The sequence below is a fragment of the Myotis davidii genome, unplaced genomic scaffold, assembly GCF_000327345.1.
Source record: "Myotis davidii unplaced genomic scaffold, ASM32734v1 scaffold77, whole genome shotgun sequence".
NCBI lineage: Eukaryota > Metazoa > Chordata > Mammalia > Chiroptera > Vespertilionidae > Myotis > Myotis davidii.
Genome location: NW_006289713.1, coordinates 4,234,156 through 4,251,135, shown reverse-complemented (window position 1 = coordinate 4,251,135; position 16,980 = coordinate 4,234,156). Strand labels below are relative to the sequence as shown.

Genomic DNA, 16,980 nt, shown 5'->3' with positions numbered 1-16,980 from the left:
AACAACGTCTCTATTACAAAGAAAGCATGGGCGTAAGGGAATACCAATTGGTAACAATTAGAGACGGATCAGATCGGTGGGGAAAGTTCAGGGCCCCTCTGGGGTGTATTTATATATCCTCTCTGGAGCAAAAGGCTCGTTAACCTGGGCCTGGCTATCGGCTTCCCCCATCAGTGACCCGATCCGGCCTCTCCGCAGGAATTTCAACTGCGGGTGACTTTCCTCAACGATATTGGTAAATGCGTTGCCGAGGACACATTTCCCTCAACTGTCTGAGGTGCTACAAACCGAGTGCCTCCAGGGCCGACGCCGGAGGCGTGGACTAGAGCAGCGGACGGGGGCAGGCGATCAGGAGCGGTGGGGACAGGGGCAGACTGAGAACCCAGACTTTGCCCAAAGCGGCAGCCATGGCTGAGCTCGTCTCTCCTTCCCAGAGGGGAGCCCTGGCCCCGCGTGGCCAGGTCTTCTGAATTTATCAAGAGCAACAACAGGATGTCTGCATTTCTCTGTGCATGCCCCCACTTTTAAACACCTCGTGGGCCAACAAAATCTGCCTGCAGCAGCTGAAGACTTTTAGACTAAAGTCACAAGAAAGGACAGTGATTTCTCCCTTTGCATTGGCCAAACCCTCACTTCTCCCATAAAGGGGGGGGGCCTTTGGTGCCGGGCAGATAGAGATCTGTGGTCTGTCTACCCATTGTGTCCCAGCCGGGCCAGAGAGCAGCCAACCCTGCCTCGTGCCAGGAGGCTCTTCTTGCTCCTCTCGAAACGCAAGCGAAGTATGAAGTCATTTCCTTTGTGATCTCTGAGAAATATGTGCACGACTGTGTGAATGGGGCTCCAACTTGACTACTAGCTGGTCTACCCACTTTAAATCTTGGAGTCCCAATACTTGGTCCCTTCTCAAAGTAGCTTTATTCATTCATGCACGGTCTTTATCAAATCCCAGACGCTGCGGTCTATGTAACTGCATGAGGCTGAGGTTATGAGGTGTTGGTCGTAGGGCTGGCTCTGCCTCGGGGTCACCTGGCGAAGCTGATACAGGGACCATGTTCACGGATGCATTGGAGTCTCTGGGTTGGGTCCCAGCACCTGTGCATTTATGAAGGTCCTTTAAGCCTAAATATGTGTCTATGAAATCTTATCCAGTGAACACCTTTCCCGCAAAATGTCTCAAACTTGTTTCTGCTCATTTGATACGTGGAACGAGGGGGGGGGGAGAGAGCGAGCGAGAGAGAGAGAGAGAGAGAGAGAGGAGAAAGTAAATTAGAGGTGACCCTTTAAGGTCAGGGACCATATTTCAACACCTGCAACAGCTTGTTTGTGACGGATGCTTCCACTTTCAAAGTGACCAGGTTTATCAGCATGAAGCTCTCGTTAAGAGAAAACACCAGAAGCTAATGGAATCTCCTTCCAGAGAGACTCAAACCTGAACCCCCCATGAATGTAATGGATGCAGAATGATGGCCGAGTCTGATGGCCCCAGAACAAGAGGCAGGGCTCACCAGAGCAGTCACCTGTGCTCGGGAATGAGCCCTTTCCCACAAGGGACGGCTCCGGCAACGTCTTGGTGTGTAAGCACGGGACACAATTCACATGAGCAGACAAAGCAGACCAAAGTAGCGGCCCGGCCTCTGCGTTCAGATGTTAATCCGCATAAGCCCCTGAGGTCGATAACCATGACGTTCTGGCAACCAGACACCGCCGATCATTACACAGCAGCGTCAAGCAGTAGGTTGTGCCCTGAACTCTCCCCCTTCTCGGGTTCAAATCCCAGAGGTTGACTTTTGTTCTAGATTCCCACCCCCCCTTTTGATGGGACGAGTTTAACCTCCACCTCGCCTTGTCCCCTTAGGCTAAGGTCACCTTTGAGCGAAGTAGAGGACATACTGCAAAATGTTTATTTTTCAGCTGTCACTTCTAGTTTACCTTGCTGAACTTGATCTTCAAGGGAGAAACAGATACTAGTCGCTACTGAAATCTGTCCAGAATGTTTTTGGCAGGTAGTAACTGCCCACTAACCAATCACCTAAGAAAGGTAGAGGGGTCCTCTGCAGAGTAATATGCTTTCAAAAGACAAGCCACACACATCCTTGGGCACATAATACAAAAAATGCTTGGTTAAGCCACAAACGCACAGGAATATTCCATCTCTGCTGCAGAGATAGCGGAGCTATGACGACGGCTTCACAGGAGTCCCTCCCGGTTTCTTTGCATAAAGCAAAGCTTGCCTTGGTCGCCTTATCTCTTCTCTGCCAACTTCAAAAGCTCAGAGCGAGCCCTCTCCCAGAAGGGGAAAATTTCTAGGGTGACAGATTCGAAGGGCAAAGAGACTTGAGGTCAAAGGCAAAAAGAACACGGTCTCTCATCTGATTAATGGTTTGAATTTAATTAGAATGGAAAAGCTCAAATCAGAGAGTTTGTGACTTGCTCGCACCCCAGGTCCCTTCTTGCAAAATTGCAAAAAAGCAAAAAGGTCAGTCAGTTGGTCTGAGGAAGGCTGACCTTCTTGAGATGCCTGCTGTTTTCACACTAGTTTAAATAGCGAGTTAAATATGAGTTTAAATAGGCAGGTTGGTGATGTTCCAAGCCAACAGTGAAAACGGTGGTTTGTAGGGTTGTAAATTTTGAGGTTTTTGCAAATGAAATAAACTTTTGAAAATATGGCAGCATATTTCTCATCCTTTATCACCCTGTGAGGTGTGAAGAGTTGGTTATAGAGTGTCTGAGAGGTCTGCATTTAAACTCCTTATAGCCACGAAGGGCTACAGCAAGTAGGGAGGCTGCCCTCCCAGGATTATGTCAGGTTATTTGAAATAACCCCCGCATTGGTTCATCCCACAAACACCTATTCCCATTGATGCAGACAGCAGTCTAGGTGCCCAAGGAGTGAAGTGACGTGGCCACTATCACACAGCAAGTGCATGGCTGGTTGGATGAGCATCTCGCCTCCTGAAGTGTAGCTACCACCCTCACCATCACACTGGGGTTCCCCAATGGCACCCCAGTTAAGAAAACCAGACAAAGAAACCTGCACCGGTAGGACTGAAATGGGTGAGTATTGGGAATCACACCGAGCCTGTTACAATTGTGTCTAAAATAGGAGTCCTTAGGTCACAATCGAGAATCACAGGCACTCTCCTACTTACAGCATCAACTCCATAGCACCCCTTCAGGTTCCTCAGAGTCATGTTCTTTATCTATCTATCTATCTATCTATCTATGTATTTGCTAATTCTTGGTTCTTTTTTAGCCAGTTAGTTATGAATGCCTGATATTTGAAACCCCAGTTACATGAAATGTTACTATATACCAGAGACCCGTAAACAGACACTAGTGACTGTGTCCTGTTTCTTATAATTGAACTAGAGGCCCGGTGCACAACATTCGTGCACTGGGGGGTGTGGGGTTCCCTTAGCCCGACCTGCACCCTCTCCAATCTGGGAGCCCTCAGGGGAGCCCTCTCCAATCCGGGAGTTTCTGTCTGTCTTTGCAATCACATGAGCGAATTGTCTGAGACCCCAACTCAGTTTGGTTTGTTGCTCACAGAATAATAGAGGCATTTTTTTTCTTTGCTTTATTGGTGGAGATTTCCTGGAAATCCACCAATAAAGGATACCTTTTAGGATACGCTCCAGGCTCAGTTTGCTCTAGTGTCTAGGAGATCCATCTGCCACCAGAACTATGATTCCCAGCATTCCTGGTGCTCTCTGCACTCTAAGCTTCCACTTCCGGTCCTGGGGCTGCCACCAAAACTACTATTCCCAGAATTCCTGGTGCTGCCCATGATCTTGGTTTTCCCTTCCTGCTCTGTCTCCATCCCATGGCCTCCCACTATGCCAAGTCCTCCAAGCTGCCAGCTCTCCCTCTCTGCTCTCCACCTGGTGGCTTGGGGGTGTGTGGCTCCCTCGGTCACTGGGAGAGACCGAGGGAGCCACATCCCCCCAAGCCACCGGCTCTCCACCCAGCACCTGCGTATGCAAATTAACCTGCCATCTTTGTTGGGTTAATTTGCATACGCACTCCTGATTGGCTGGTGAGTGTAGCAGAGGGAACGTCAATTTACATTTTTCTCTTTTATTATACAGAATGACTCTAAATCTTAGATTTAATGTAGTCAAACCCCTCCCTCCCTAGCGTTTGAAACCCTTCAACAACATCTCCAACAAAGTGGTCATCTAACCTCTCTTTGAACAATGCCTGTGGTGGGCAGAGCAATTCTTTCATCAGACTATTTCATTTGGATAGCTCTCATCTCAGAAACTGTTCTGACGTATAGACCACAATCCCACAGAACATCCATCCCATAGTTCTGCATGTGCCCTCTGGTTGATTAACTCTACATGCATCTTTTTCACAATAAGACCAGTGGTTGCTATGCGGTCTGCATGGGTCTCCCTGGGTGGGCCTGAATTCTCCCACCATAACACCCCCTTCCATCCCAGGGTAAACAGTGGGCTTTCCAAGTCCCACAGGGTATGTGGGGCTGGCCTTGCAGTTATACAAACCGAGCTGCTCTGAGCTCAATAATGGCACCAGATCCGAAGAGTGCCAAGCGCCGGATGAGGTCATTGCCATTCCAATCCCATTTAGCCTTTCCCAAACACTGCGAGGAGCCTGCCCACCAGGCAAGTCACATATTAAATGTCAGCCTAAAAGGGCCCTAAATCAAGTCGGGTCAGGTATGTAAGCTTCCTAAATCTTGGCTGCAGCTTGGGACGCTGGCGCTTGGCTTTCGTTTCCTTCAGAGGGCTTCGATTGTTTTGGCAGCGCCTTTGACTTCGTCTCCAACATCAATTCTTCCTGAACCCCCCAAAAGGAAATAAATACAAAGCAGGTATTTGTTCTTATTCAACAATCTGGTCACTGAGACATGGGAGCTCAGGACTGTGAGCCCAGCTGCTCCCTTGAGGAGGACTTGACGCCACCAACCTCAGCAGCTCCCCAGCTGCCAGCGAGTGCCCTGGAAGCTGGTCCTTCATCGCCCAGGAGGTGAAAGGTGTGCCCCACGTAATGTTCTGGCAGAGAACAGGCTTTGCTCAGCTGACGCAAGCATACCAAGTAAGCCCCAACCTTGTGTGAGACCAACCAGGTGAGAGGAGGATGAAATGGGTGGATTGGACCAGAAAATCTAGAAAGTTCCAATTAAATCTAATGTTATTAGAGTCAAGTGGTTTAGTTTGGGGAATGGGCACCAACTCATGTCTCCTGCCTTCACTTTCCATGACAGTATGTGATGCTCATGTGCACAGAAGTCAGCACTGACCAAGCGGGGATGCCCCGTGGACCTCAGGGGCTGTCTTGGTTACTGATACCAGCACTACCACCACAACCACCACCACCATCATCATCACCACCATCATCATCATCACCACCATGATCATCACCACCACCATCATCATCATCACCACCATCATCATCATCTGGCATTTTGGGATGTTTAGGTGGATCTAACATTCAGGACAGTGGTCTTTCTAGAACAGGCACACTGTTTCTCCCTCAATAAACATAAACATTGTGTTTTTATAAAGTTGCTTATTTTGTTTTTCATCTTGACAACACCCCTTTTATCAAATTTGTGTCCTTCCTCCCTTAGCACACGGATGCATGCACATAGTTGCAGACTGTGGAAAATGGTAATGGAGTGCCGTGTCTCTTTTATCATTTAATGGGTGACCTGAAGGCAAATTGCGCCATGTGAGTATAAAATACAACCAAGGAAGCAGACAAGTAGCTCCGTGTTTTGACTACATCCTGTTGCCTGTTTATGGAGTGTCTCTATTTGCTGAAATAAGGCGCCAAGTGCCCAGTGAATTTTCTGCACACTGGCAGGTGGAGAGGTGATTTCTCTCTCTGTTTTCTAAGCCAATATGACATATTTTGACAGAATTGTAGGCATATTTTTATCTCTTTTCTTGCTCATCTACACAAAGACCTTTCAGGCCATCAAAAAACAAAAGAAGAATTTTCACAATCTATAACAAAACATCAAGTTATATGCCTTAAATAGAAATGATTTTTATGTCAATGATATCTCAATAAAGCAGTAAAAAAAGAGAGGGAGAGACAAGAGGGAAGGGTGGTGACAGAGGGAGAAGCCAATCTTCTCAGAGCACCAGATCCCACTTCCTTCTACTAAAATCTTAAGACAAACATGTATTTAAAGAGCATGAGGAAATATCCGAGGGTTATGGAGTAAAACCAAAGTCTTGAGCATGGTCTCTACTAGACGTCCCCAAATTCTCAAGGTGGCCGTGTAATTGGTTGTCCAAACTGGAGCCCATTTGAGAATGAAAGGAGACATAAAAACCAATTAGTAGACATTAACTAGTAAGCAACTGCCTCAACTTAACTGTTCCAGCCCAACTGGGACTCATGGTCATCCTACAAGTATTAGGCCTTGGGCTCACTGATCTACAACAAATCCACCAAAGGATAAATGAGAAAAATAAGGCTAATATCCGTATGTTCCAGTATGCTCACGGCCCACAACCGCCCTTTCTTGGGAAGGTCTTCCTTTGTCTGTGAGGATGTTCTTCCCACTTTGTTGTGTGTGCCAAAAACCTTTTTCGAATACATTTATTGGGTACAGTGGTAGATAATAGAGATTTGTTGTTTTTTGTTAATCTTTTTGTTTGCCTGTTACTTTTCAGGTACTTAATTAATGCAATAAAAATTGGTGAGCCTATGTCAACCCATCCAGATTTTTTAAATTTCCTGGTCTCCAAAGTCCCCAAATCTGAAACTACTTATCTGACCTCTCTAGCTGACCAAGGAAAGGACTCCCCTTGGGTGTCATTCCGTTGGTTGCCCCACATCCACACTATTCTCAAACCACCCATCCCTCCAATCTTGCTGCCCAAAAACCACCAGAGAGGGTTAAGTCCCTTGAGTCGCACAAGGGCAGCAACCCCACACACATTAGTCCATCCCCAGCCCTCCCCCACCCCAGCAGTGGCAGCCCCTCCATCATCACAGATACTGGAATTTGTCTCAGAACCATCTGGCATGCATCGCTATGCAAAGGTCCCCACTGAGGGAGCCCACGGTCAGATTGCTATCTCAAGACCCCATGTGGGTTGCTGTTATTTTTAAAGACAGCTCATTTGGCCACTGCAGGGAACTAATTTCTTTTCAACAAGGCTGCAGCCCCACCTCTGCAGCACCCATCCTGAAGTTAGGGAAGCCAGACAGAGATGGAGGAGGTGGGGGTAGGGGAACTCTTATTAGCACAATTTCTAGGATCAAAGTCCTTTATGACCTGAAAGATCCAGGCTGTTAGATTATAAATTGGGGTTTAATTAGAGCCTTGTCAATCAACTTCTATCCCTGCCTTGGTTTAGGCAAATGGTTCTTACTTTGGCAAGTCGTTAATTAAGAGTTCTGGAGAACACAAGCTCAGGGTTTTATGTCAAGCAGAGAAGCAGATGTGGGTGATTTTCCACTCTCAGAAAATGTTTTTTTCTCCCTCTTTTGGAGAGCAGAGATGCATTCCATTTGCTTCAGAAAAATAACTGGAGATGTGGAGGGTTAAAAGTCTTGAAGTACCCACGTCTTGTTAATTCTGAGGAAAGATGAAGTCACAACTGTGTCCAGAGGTTAAAGAGCCTGAGATTTGTGTTAATTACCTGACTGCTTGCTAACACTGGTACCCATGACCTCAGGTGAGCTATTTAGCTTCTCTGGGCCTCATTCCCCTCATCTCTACAATGAGAGTGGTGATAGTATCTCCAGTTGTCATTAATATTATTCTTTCATTCAACTACTGTTTATCACTCACTTACTATGTGACAGTCACTGGACTAGGTCCTGGGAGTCCCATTGTCAATGATACAAATAAAATCCCTTGTAGAATTTACATTCTGGGCAGGAGAGAGAAGGAGGAAACAACAAATCAATATACAAATATATACACGTTGTGATGCCCAGTAGAGATGAGTCCCATGAAGAAAAACTGAGTAGAAAGTAGGGAGGAAAGGAAACGGGAGAGGCAAATGCACATTGAGGTGTTTGCATTGCACCTGGCACATAAGTGGTCAAATAAAGTTAGTGATGATGCTGATGGGGATAGTGATAATGATGGTGATGAGGATGGTGGTGTTAAGAAGGTGCTGATGATGATGATGATGATGATGATGGTGATCATGGTGATGATGATGATATTGGTGGCAATGATGGCAATAATAATAGTGATGTCAGTAATGATGATGGTGATTCCTGCAACTCCCCAGCACACCAGATCCCTTCCTTCATCTGTTTCCATCCTTGGAAACAACCCTTCAATGATCCTAATTTGGAGTGAAGGAATGCCAAAACTATGCCCACTTTTTCTTTTTTCACGTCCAACACTTTTCCTTAGACTTGGCCAAAGGTTTTGGAATAAGCATTCAACTAGACCTTTATTAAAAAGCAACACACATGCACAACCCATAAAAGCATCCAAACTGGAAAAGAAAGGAGTTCTTTGTGTTTTGCTACTTGGCAACACGCTCGTCTTAAATCAGAACAAGACTGATTTCATGTAGATAGAAACTCTTGGAACCAGCTTTCCTCACTGCCCTGAGCCACACATGGCTGAGTGCCCCTCAGCCACACCTGTGCCTTTTATTAAATGCTGGGAGGAAAACTCTTGGACCAGGCTGTTCCATTACTAATTTAGCACTGCAAAGCAAAACAGCAACGAGGAATGAACTTCCCTTGGCTCCCTACCCTTTACGATTAGGGATCATCCTTTGGCAAAATAAAAAGGAGGATCATTTCCCGGTATCTCGGTGGCAGTAGCAGAACAGCTCTGGCTTCATCCCAACTGTCAGTCCATCGTGTTCATCTATTTTGGGGGGGAAAATCCACATATTTACCATTGTGGCTGAAGTCAGGTTAACCAGGATGATGGCTCATTCCCATCCATCTCTCTCCCCCTGTCTCCAGGAGTGAAGGGGAAAAGATAATAGATGAAAAGTCACCTTAAGGGAATCCCATTGCTGCTTCTGTTCATTCAGAGACATGAAGAGTGACAGCGTTTTTCTGAGTTAAGGGTCATTCAAATTAGGCTGGTAACTAATGCTACACTCCCAGGAAGGATCAGAAGAAAGTTCCATTACTTGCGGATTTTTGGTTGCAGGGAAACATTTCCAACTGAAGAAAAAAGGATTTCATGGATTGCTCTGGGATAGCTCATAAGCTTGAAAGGAGAATTCCAGAAACAGGTCACAGTATGGTTAGAAACCTGGACAGCTCTAGGGCTGGGGTGGGCAGTTTGCTTTCGGAGGCCATGGTCCGGGTGAGTGGATGCCAACCATATCTAGCCTTGGGTCCATAGATACCAGACTCAAATTCCAGGAAGGAAAGCTTGTCAGGGTGAGCGGCATGCCCACTCATTGGCCATGGGTGATGTGTTAGCCTGCTCAGGCTGCCATAACAAAATACCACAGAACACCACAGACTGAGGGTTTAGACAACAGACATTTATTTTTTTCACAGTTCTTGATACTGTAAGTCCAACTTCAAGGTGTTGGCAGGGTTGGTATCTGGAGAGAACACTCTCCTTGGCTTGTAGATGGCCATTTTCTTGCTGTGTCCTCACATGGCTTTTAGTCCATCTGGAGAGAGAGGGAGAGAGAGAGGGAGAGAGAAAAGAAGAGGGAAAGGGAGAGGGAGCTCTCTTTTCTTCCTTCTTATAAGGACACTAATTCTATCAGAGCAGGGCCCCACCCTTATGACCCCATTTAACCCTAAGTACCTCCTGAGAGGTACCATCTCAAAATACAGTTACATTGTAGGTTAGGCTTTAACATAGGAATTTGGGTGGGGAAAGCATTTTACTTGATAAGAGGGGAACTGCGTGTTGAATGATAAGCCAATTGGAATGTGGACGGTGGAAGTTTGCCATGCATGCTGACACCTATCAGAGAGAAAGGGGACACTGGCTGACACAGATGTAGGCATAAAAATGACCCCTTGTCAGCCTCTCAGAGGCTCACACAGGGGCAGGATGACTACGAACAATTGCCATGCAAATAGGAGCAGATGAGCCAAGTGTTGGGAGTACAGAGAGGAGAGGTTCACTGTGCTGGCAGGCGAGGTGAGGAGGCTGGAGGGGGCACGTCATACCCGAGTCTGAGGATGAATGATGTCTCCCAGGGAACCATCGAGAGTGAGCCTGGCCAGCCCCTCTGGACTTTTGGGGGATGCTGTCCTCTGGCTGGTGTGGACTTGGGCCCCCAGTGGCTTGATGGAGACCAGACACAGCACCCCCATCATGGGAGGTCTCCAAGTCTTGATTTCCTAAGTCCCAGCTTCTCAGGTACCTAGACAGCCCCTCTTCCTGCTGCTCTCCCCCACTCCAGCCAGAAATATCCCCTTTCATGCCAATCAACACTTATGTGTCCCATCCTGGAGTATGAGGTCACAGGAAGGCACAGACTAAGATTTGGGGCCCCAGGGCCATACCACTTATGAGCGTGGCGACTCTGGGTAGGTGGCCTTGACCTCTCTGAGGGTCCCTTTCTGTCATCTCCACAATGAGGACAGCAGGGTACATCCTTCCCAACTCACTATGGGGGTCACCGTAGACCATGGAATGGGTGGGCTGGGAGTAGCTTCTTGATTCACTAGCTACATGACCTTGAATAAGGTGTTTTTTTTTAAATTTGTTTTTGAATGACAGTTGACATTCAATATTATTTTATATTTGTTTTGGGTGCACAGCATGGGGGTTAGATAATCGTATAATTTACAAGTGACCCCCCTGATAATTCTAGTTCCTACCTGGTACCATACATGCTAATTAACATTATTGACCATATTCCCTATGCTGTACTTTCCATCCCCGTGACTGTTTTGTAACTTCTTACTCCCTTCACCTTTTTCATTTGTGACCACCACAGGATTGGCCCAAGGGGCTTGGCAAGAATGCTGGAGGAGCAGACATTTTGGGGGTTGCGGGGAGATCAAGAGTTCAGATCTGATCATGAGAAATCTTCAAATCCAAGAATCCGAAGGAGTAAATCCCACAGCACAGAGAGAGTGCCAAGCGGGACGCCTGGCACCTGAGAAATACTCAAACATATTAGCCATTGGGCCGATCTGGAATGCCTCTTAGTGGGCAGGGCGCCGCACCACTTGTCCTGCTGGACGCTATTTTTTTTGGTATATCTTTTTTTTTTTTTTACTCTACCTTTAGATTATTGTCGGCCTCCTTGCCTTTATCTGCCGAGTGAAAGGTCTGGGAAATATGAGCTGTGCCTTGACGCGCCGTCCCAGGCAGCCGGGGAAGATCAATGTCCTGTCTAGAGGGAGAGCTCCCAGGGCTCACGCTGCCCACGCATCTGAAACCCGATCGTCACCGTGTCTTTTAGGAAGATGGCCCCCGTGGCAGGTGATTGTTTGTGCTGCCCCGCTTCATACCAAACATGCTGAAGATCAGTCACTTGTTAAGGGCCAGCTGCTGACAGGAGGGTGGAAGGCGGCGGGCAGAGAGCCCTCTGCTCTGTCCAGGATCAGATGGTGCTAAGCAGAGAGCTCCTTCATCCCAGAGCCGAGGCCACAGGCAACCTGGGGGCTGGGGGCATGCGGCTCTCGGGAATGCCAGTGAAGCGCCTGTGCCTCCCTCTTGGCTTCAGGAGCTCCTACTGACCCTTCCACTGAAACGTCACTCCTTTTAGAAGCCCCCCCGACACCTGTCCGCTGAGCCCCCCCCCATTCGGTGCACTTACAGCAGCACCTGCCCCCCTCTCTCTCCAACACTCAGCATTCTTGCCATGATTTGTTAACCATCCATTAATTGTTCACCACCCATCTCCCACATGACCGCGAGCTTCTTGGGGAAGAATATCTGTGTCTCTTCGGAGGCATTAAACCCATTCCAGACCATAACACATGGTTGGGAATTGATCAGTATTGATCAATAGGCTGTTGGCAATCATTTGTACAGAATGCAATGGGAAAAGCTGGGTGTATGAGCAAAGAGAGGTGTAATCATCGTTTTGTGCCATTTTGACCTAAGAGCTTAAAACCAAAACCAAATCCAAAAAAACCTACATGACAAACTTTTGCTAATAATCTAAAATCACTGATTCACACCTGTAGGCTACAGATGTTAGAGTGGGAAAAGGGCATAATTATTTTAAGGGCTCTGTGAATTCATATTGGACCAAGTATTACCTTTATTTAAAATTTTATTATGAAATGTATATTAGGAGTAGGCAAATAGTCTAATGAGCTCCCCATGCCTACCAATTACATGTGACTGTGTAAGATGTTGCCATGGCCCCCAGACTTCATCTCATTTCTTTCCTACATTCTTAAATACTAGAGGCCTGATGCATGAAATTTGTGCAAGAGAAGGCCCTCGCAGCCCCGGCTTTGTCCGGAAGGTCATCCAGAAGGTCGTCAGGAAAGTTGTCCAGACGGTCATTCTGCTGCTCAACTGTTTGGTCGATTTGCATATTATGCTTTTATTACTATAGATATGTCTTTTAAGAATACAGACATTTTCTTACAATAATAGCAACAGCATCCTTAGAGACAAGATACTGTCTTGCCCACATGCTTGTTTTAAGTGCATGCTATTGCAGTGATCAGTTTTCTAAAATTAAGAGTGTTAGAAATTCACAGAAGGCATTTTGCAAGGGTATTTTCTTTCTTTCTTTTTTTAATATATTTTATTGATTTTTTACAGAGAGGAAGGGAGAGAGATAGAGAGTTAGAAACATTGATGAGAGAGAAACATCGATCAGCTGCCTCCTGCACACTCCCCACTGGGGATGTGCCCGCAACCCAGGTACATGCCCTTGACCGGAATCGAACCTGGGACCTTTCAGTCCGCAGGCCGATGCTCTATCCACTGAGCCAAACCGGTTTCGGCAAGGGTATTTTCTTAATTCACAGATATTAAAAGTACAAAGGTGATCCAAGGGGTCTGTGATATTTTTTGACATCATACATGAAAAGGATAGGAAACTGATGTAAAACTTTATTTCAACCACAGCCAGGATTTCTCCCGATGGGAACTGCCAGGGGAACATATGGAGAGGCTGGTGTCTCCTCTCTGCATTGTTTCGTTTGCCATTCCTCTGTGGAACCAGCTGTTCTAGGAGTAGTGCAAGCTGTTGAGTGCTCTGCACATTTTAAAGGGCACACAGATCTTCTACCTTGCTCCGTCCTTTGTAAAACTTTCTTTTTGGTGTCAGGCAACTTGGAGCTTTAGCGAACAACCTAGCTACTCTTCCCATCTCACTCTTTGCCCTGCTCTTTTGTCAGCATTTCCGTGGGAGCTGCCCCCACCCCAGGCTGGAGCATCTGGACCCATTGCAAAGGGACCATCAATCAGTAGCTTTGCCCCCGACATGCCCAACACCTGCACCAGCGGATCGTTTTCCTCACGAAAAAAGACCAAATGGCCATCAAACGTTTGGAGCCGAACCTCGACCCCCAGCGCACAGCTCAGCAACTGCTCACCTCAGGTGGCCATGGCCCCGAGGGGAGGTGCAGGTGGCCCCTGTGGGTGTTTGGGCCAATGCAGCAGCTCTCAATCCTGGCTCCTCACATTTGAGAATCACCTGGGGAGGCTTTAAAAAGGACCCATATCCAGGCCTCATTCTGGAGACATTGGGTTGGCATCTCTGGCATCGGGGCCTGAGCCCTGGCGCTGGCTGGAAGGTCCCCGGTCACTCTGAGGTGCAGCCAGCGTGGAAACCAGCTGGCTGACCCACTGCTCAGGTCAACCAACTTGCCTGTTCAAGTCAGTGAAAAATGAATCAACCAAATCAGTCATTTGGGAAAAATCATTTTCTAACAAAAATAAATAAATAAACGTTTATCCAGAAACACATGGAGATCGACTCACTGGTCTCCAACCCTCAGGGGAGGAGGTTGCAGGGGGATGAGTCACTGTGGGGACTCGCCGGCACTTGTGCATGTGGAGAATTACCTGGGGAGCCTGTCACTGCCTAAAGGACAGGAGGTAAGCTTTGTCCCTGGGCTAGTTTGGTGACTGGATATTTGGTTTGTTTCTCTGAAGTGTTCGGCCAGGACTAATATTTATTCACTCAGTCATTCTGACAGTTGTTGAGCTTCCTCAAACATCAGGAGCTGTGTAATTACAATTAAAGGACATTTTAATTACTAGTCATTGTCTTCAGATGGGAAGACTTACAGGAACATAATAATTATAGGTATAACTTATTGTGTCTCATTTGTGCCAAGCATTCTGCTAAGAACTTGACGTTGGATCACTACAGCAACTCTGGAATCCATATACTGTTGGAGGAAGGGAATGAGGTGCAACATTGAAGGTAGCGGGTGGTGATGAGATGCTTAGACCTATAGAAAGAGTATAGTCATTGGTCCACATGCTCTTGGATGTAACCATGGAAGGGATGGATAAGAGCTTGTCTAGGCCAGGGGGCTTCAAGGATCATCTGCAATGAATTCTACATCTTTATTAGAACCACCAAGAATTAGGACAGAAGTGGGTTTGGAAAGATGTGGGAAATATGGTATAAGAGAAAGGTATCTTATAAATCAGTGGGTAAATGATTGGGTTTTGTACAGTCCTGAGAAATTGGTTATTTAACAGGAAAAATAAATTATTTTTTCAGATCATTTACAGGAATATTTTCCTGATAGTTAAGGATTTATAAATGTATAAAGAAAGTCTTAACTCCTCTAGAAGAAAATGTAGGAAACTGTATTGTATTGGGGCACAGAGAAAAATTTTTAAGCAAGATTGAAAATTCACAAACCATGAAGGATTAGGTTGTTGAATATGATGCTGTCAGACCTTACTACATGCTAAACAGAGTGAGGAGATGCTCCTCGTGCTGGAGGATATCTTTGCAGCACATGTATGTATTAGCACATGTATGTATTAGCACATGTATGTATTAGTACATGTAGAGAATTAGCATTCAGACCATATGTAAAGGGCAGAGGATATGAACTCACATTTCACAAAAGAGGAAGCCCTACTAGCCAAAATGAGATACCATTCTGCACTCATCAGTTTGGAGAAATGAAGCTGTGGGGCAGGGTGGGGAACGTCCAGCCCGAGGGCCGTGTAAGGGCCGTGAAACCACATGGTCTGGCCCTGCCAAGCCCGTAGGGGTGAGTTAATTAAATGTTTGACCAAATGTAGCAGGCTAACATTTCAGTTGATAATTCTGTGTGGCCCTCAAATGATGTTATTAATATCCAAATGGCCCTTGGCAGAAAAAAGGTTCCCCACCCCTGCTGTGGGGTGTTGATATGCTCTGTGAAATTCAGGTTGGCACCACCACTCCGGAGAACAATGCCAGTCTCTACTAATGTCCAGTATGTGTGTCCTTTCCAGCCAGGATGACATTCGAAGGCTCCATCCCAGAGGACCTTCCATTTACACACAGGCATGCCCATTGCTGTTGTGTGAGAGGCAGCAAAGTCTCTGAAGCAATGCAGACATCCTTCAATAGCAGAGCTGATGACTACATTGGGGAACGTTCATTCAATAGCATACCTCGGAGTGGCCAGCTTGAATCATGGAGCTCCATGATCAGCATGGATGAATCTCCAACCACGGTATGGTGTGAAGCCAGCAAAGAAATCTGCAGAGTGAAATGTGCGTTTGCACAAACCCATGCGAACTAACACTTCCTATTGTTTATGAATGAATCCACAGATGTTCAAAATAGAAAAACATGCAACGGAATGATGGATACCAAACTCAGGACAGTGGTCCACTCTACAGAAGGAAAAAGGGACGATGAGACCAGGGAGAGGCAGAGAGAAGATCTCCAAGGCATCTGCAACCTTTTCTTTCATAAAAATAATATCCAAATAAACAATGGAAAATGGTGACGTCAGCTAAAGCTGGGTGTTAAGTATATGGTTATTGGCGACTTTATTCTCTGTGCTCATCTGTATGCTTGAAGTATTTTATATTTTTAAAAGACCAGACAACATTCCTTTCTTATTGAGCTGGACTTCAGATTCTGGATCGCTTAGATTTTAGATCCAAAGGATTTTATATGTCTCTGAACAATGTCAATACTCTGGGCCCTTCATTCCAACTTGCTAAAGCTCATTTAGTTCATCAACATTTATTCAAGCACCTCCTGAATGCCCGGTCTTAACCTGTGGCTTTTAGGGAAGCGTTGGGAAGAACTGTCCACTGTCTTGTGAGTCGTTCCTTTCTCACCCATCTCATGAGAATAGCTTCTGCGCATCAGGAATTCTAGTTTGATGAAAAGGTTTGTCTTCAGCCAAGTATTTATAAAAGGTGCGTAGGTCTGTCGCACAACAATGTGTATATAGTTAACACTATCAGATTGTACACTTAAAATGGGTAAAGTGGTTAAATTTTATGGCTTGTGTTGTGTTTTTTTACCACAATTAAAAAAATAGTGTGTAGGGCAGGGTTACACGCAGAGCCTGATGGCAAGCTACCAGAGACTTCTCTCCAGATTAACTCTGCCATCCTAACTGAGTCTGCAGACACGTGTCCCTGTGTGTGTAAGTCTCTACACACTACATTTCACATATGGAAATGTAGCTTGTGTTTTAGATGGTCAGTTCAGGGAGAAATATCTAGAAAGCATCTTTTTAAAAATATATTTTATGGATTTTTTTACAGAGAGGAAGGGAGAGGGATAGAGAGTTAGAAGCATCGATGAGAGAGAAACATCAATCAGCTGCCTCCTGCACACCCCCTACTGGGGATGTGCCCACAACCAAGGTACATGCCTTTGGCCGGAATCAAACCTGGGACCCTTCAGTCCACAGGCTGACGCTCTATCCACTGAGCCAAACCAGGGAGGCTCTAGAAGCATCTTGAAGCATTTTTTAATTATTTGCTAAATTAGTTGGCAGAAAAAAATTGTTGGACACAGATTTTTCTGTGTCTATTATGAAGCCTAAGTGTCACTCTTAGGAAAACAGAGACACACTCCGCCCCCGCCGCCCCTCCCACCCCCCGGGCCTTCTTTGGGGGAGAAAGTTTCCCAT

At 46.2% G+C, this 16,980-nt stretch overlaps 1 long non-coding RNA gene across 1 annotated transcript; it reads left to right on the top strand.

Moving 5' to 3' along the window:
- Positions 1-14,219: 14,219 nt before the first annotated feature.
- LOC107182860 lies at positions 14,220-15,824 on the top strand. Its single transcript, XR_001513620.1, has 3 exons — positions 14,220-14,294; positions 15,332-15,555; positions 15,656-15,824. It is a non-coding gene; the product is annotated as an uncharacterized LOC107182860 (long non-coding RNA).
- Positions 15,825-16,980: the final 1,156 nt, after the last annotated feature.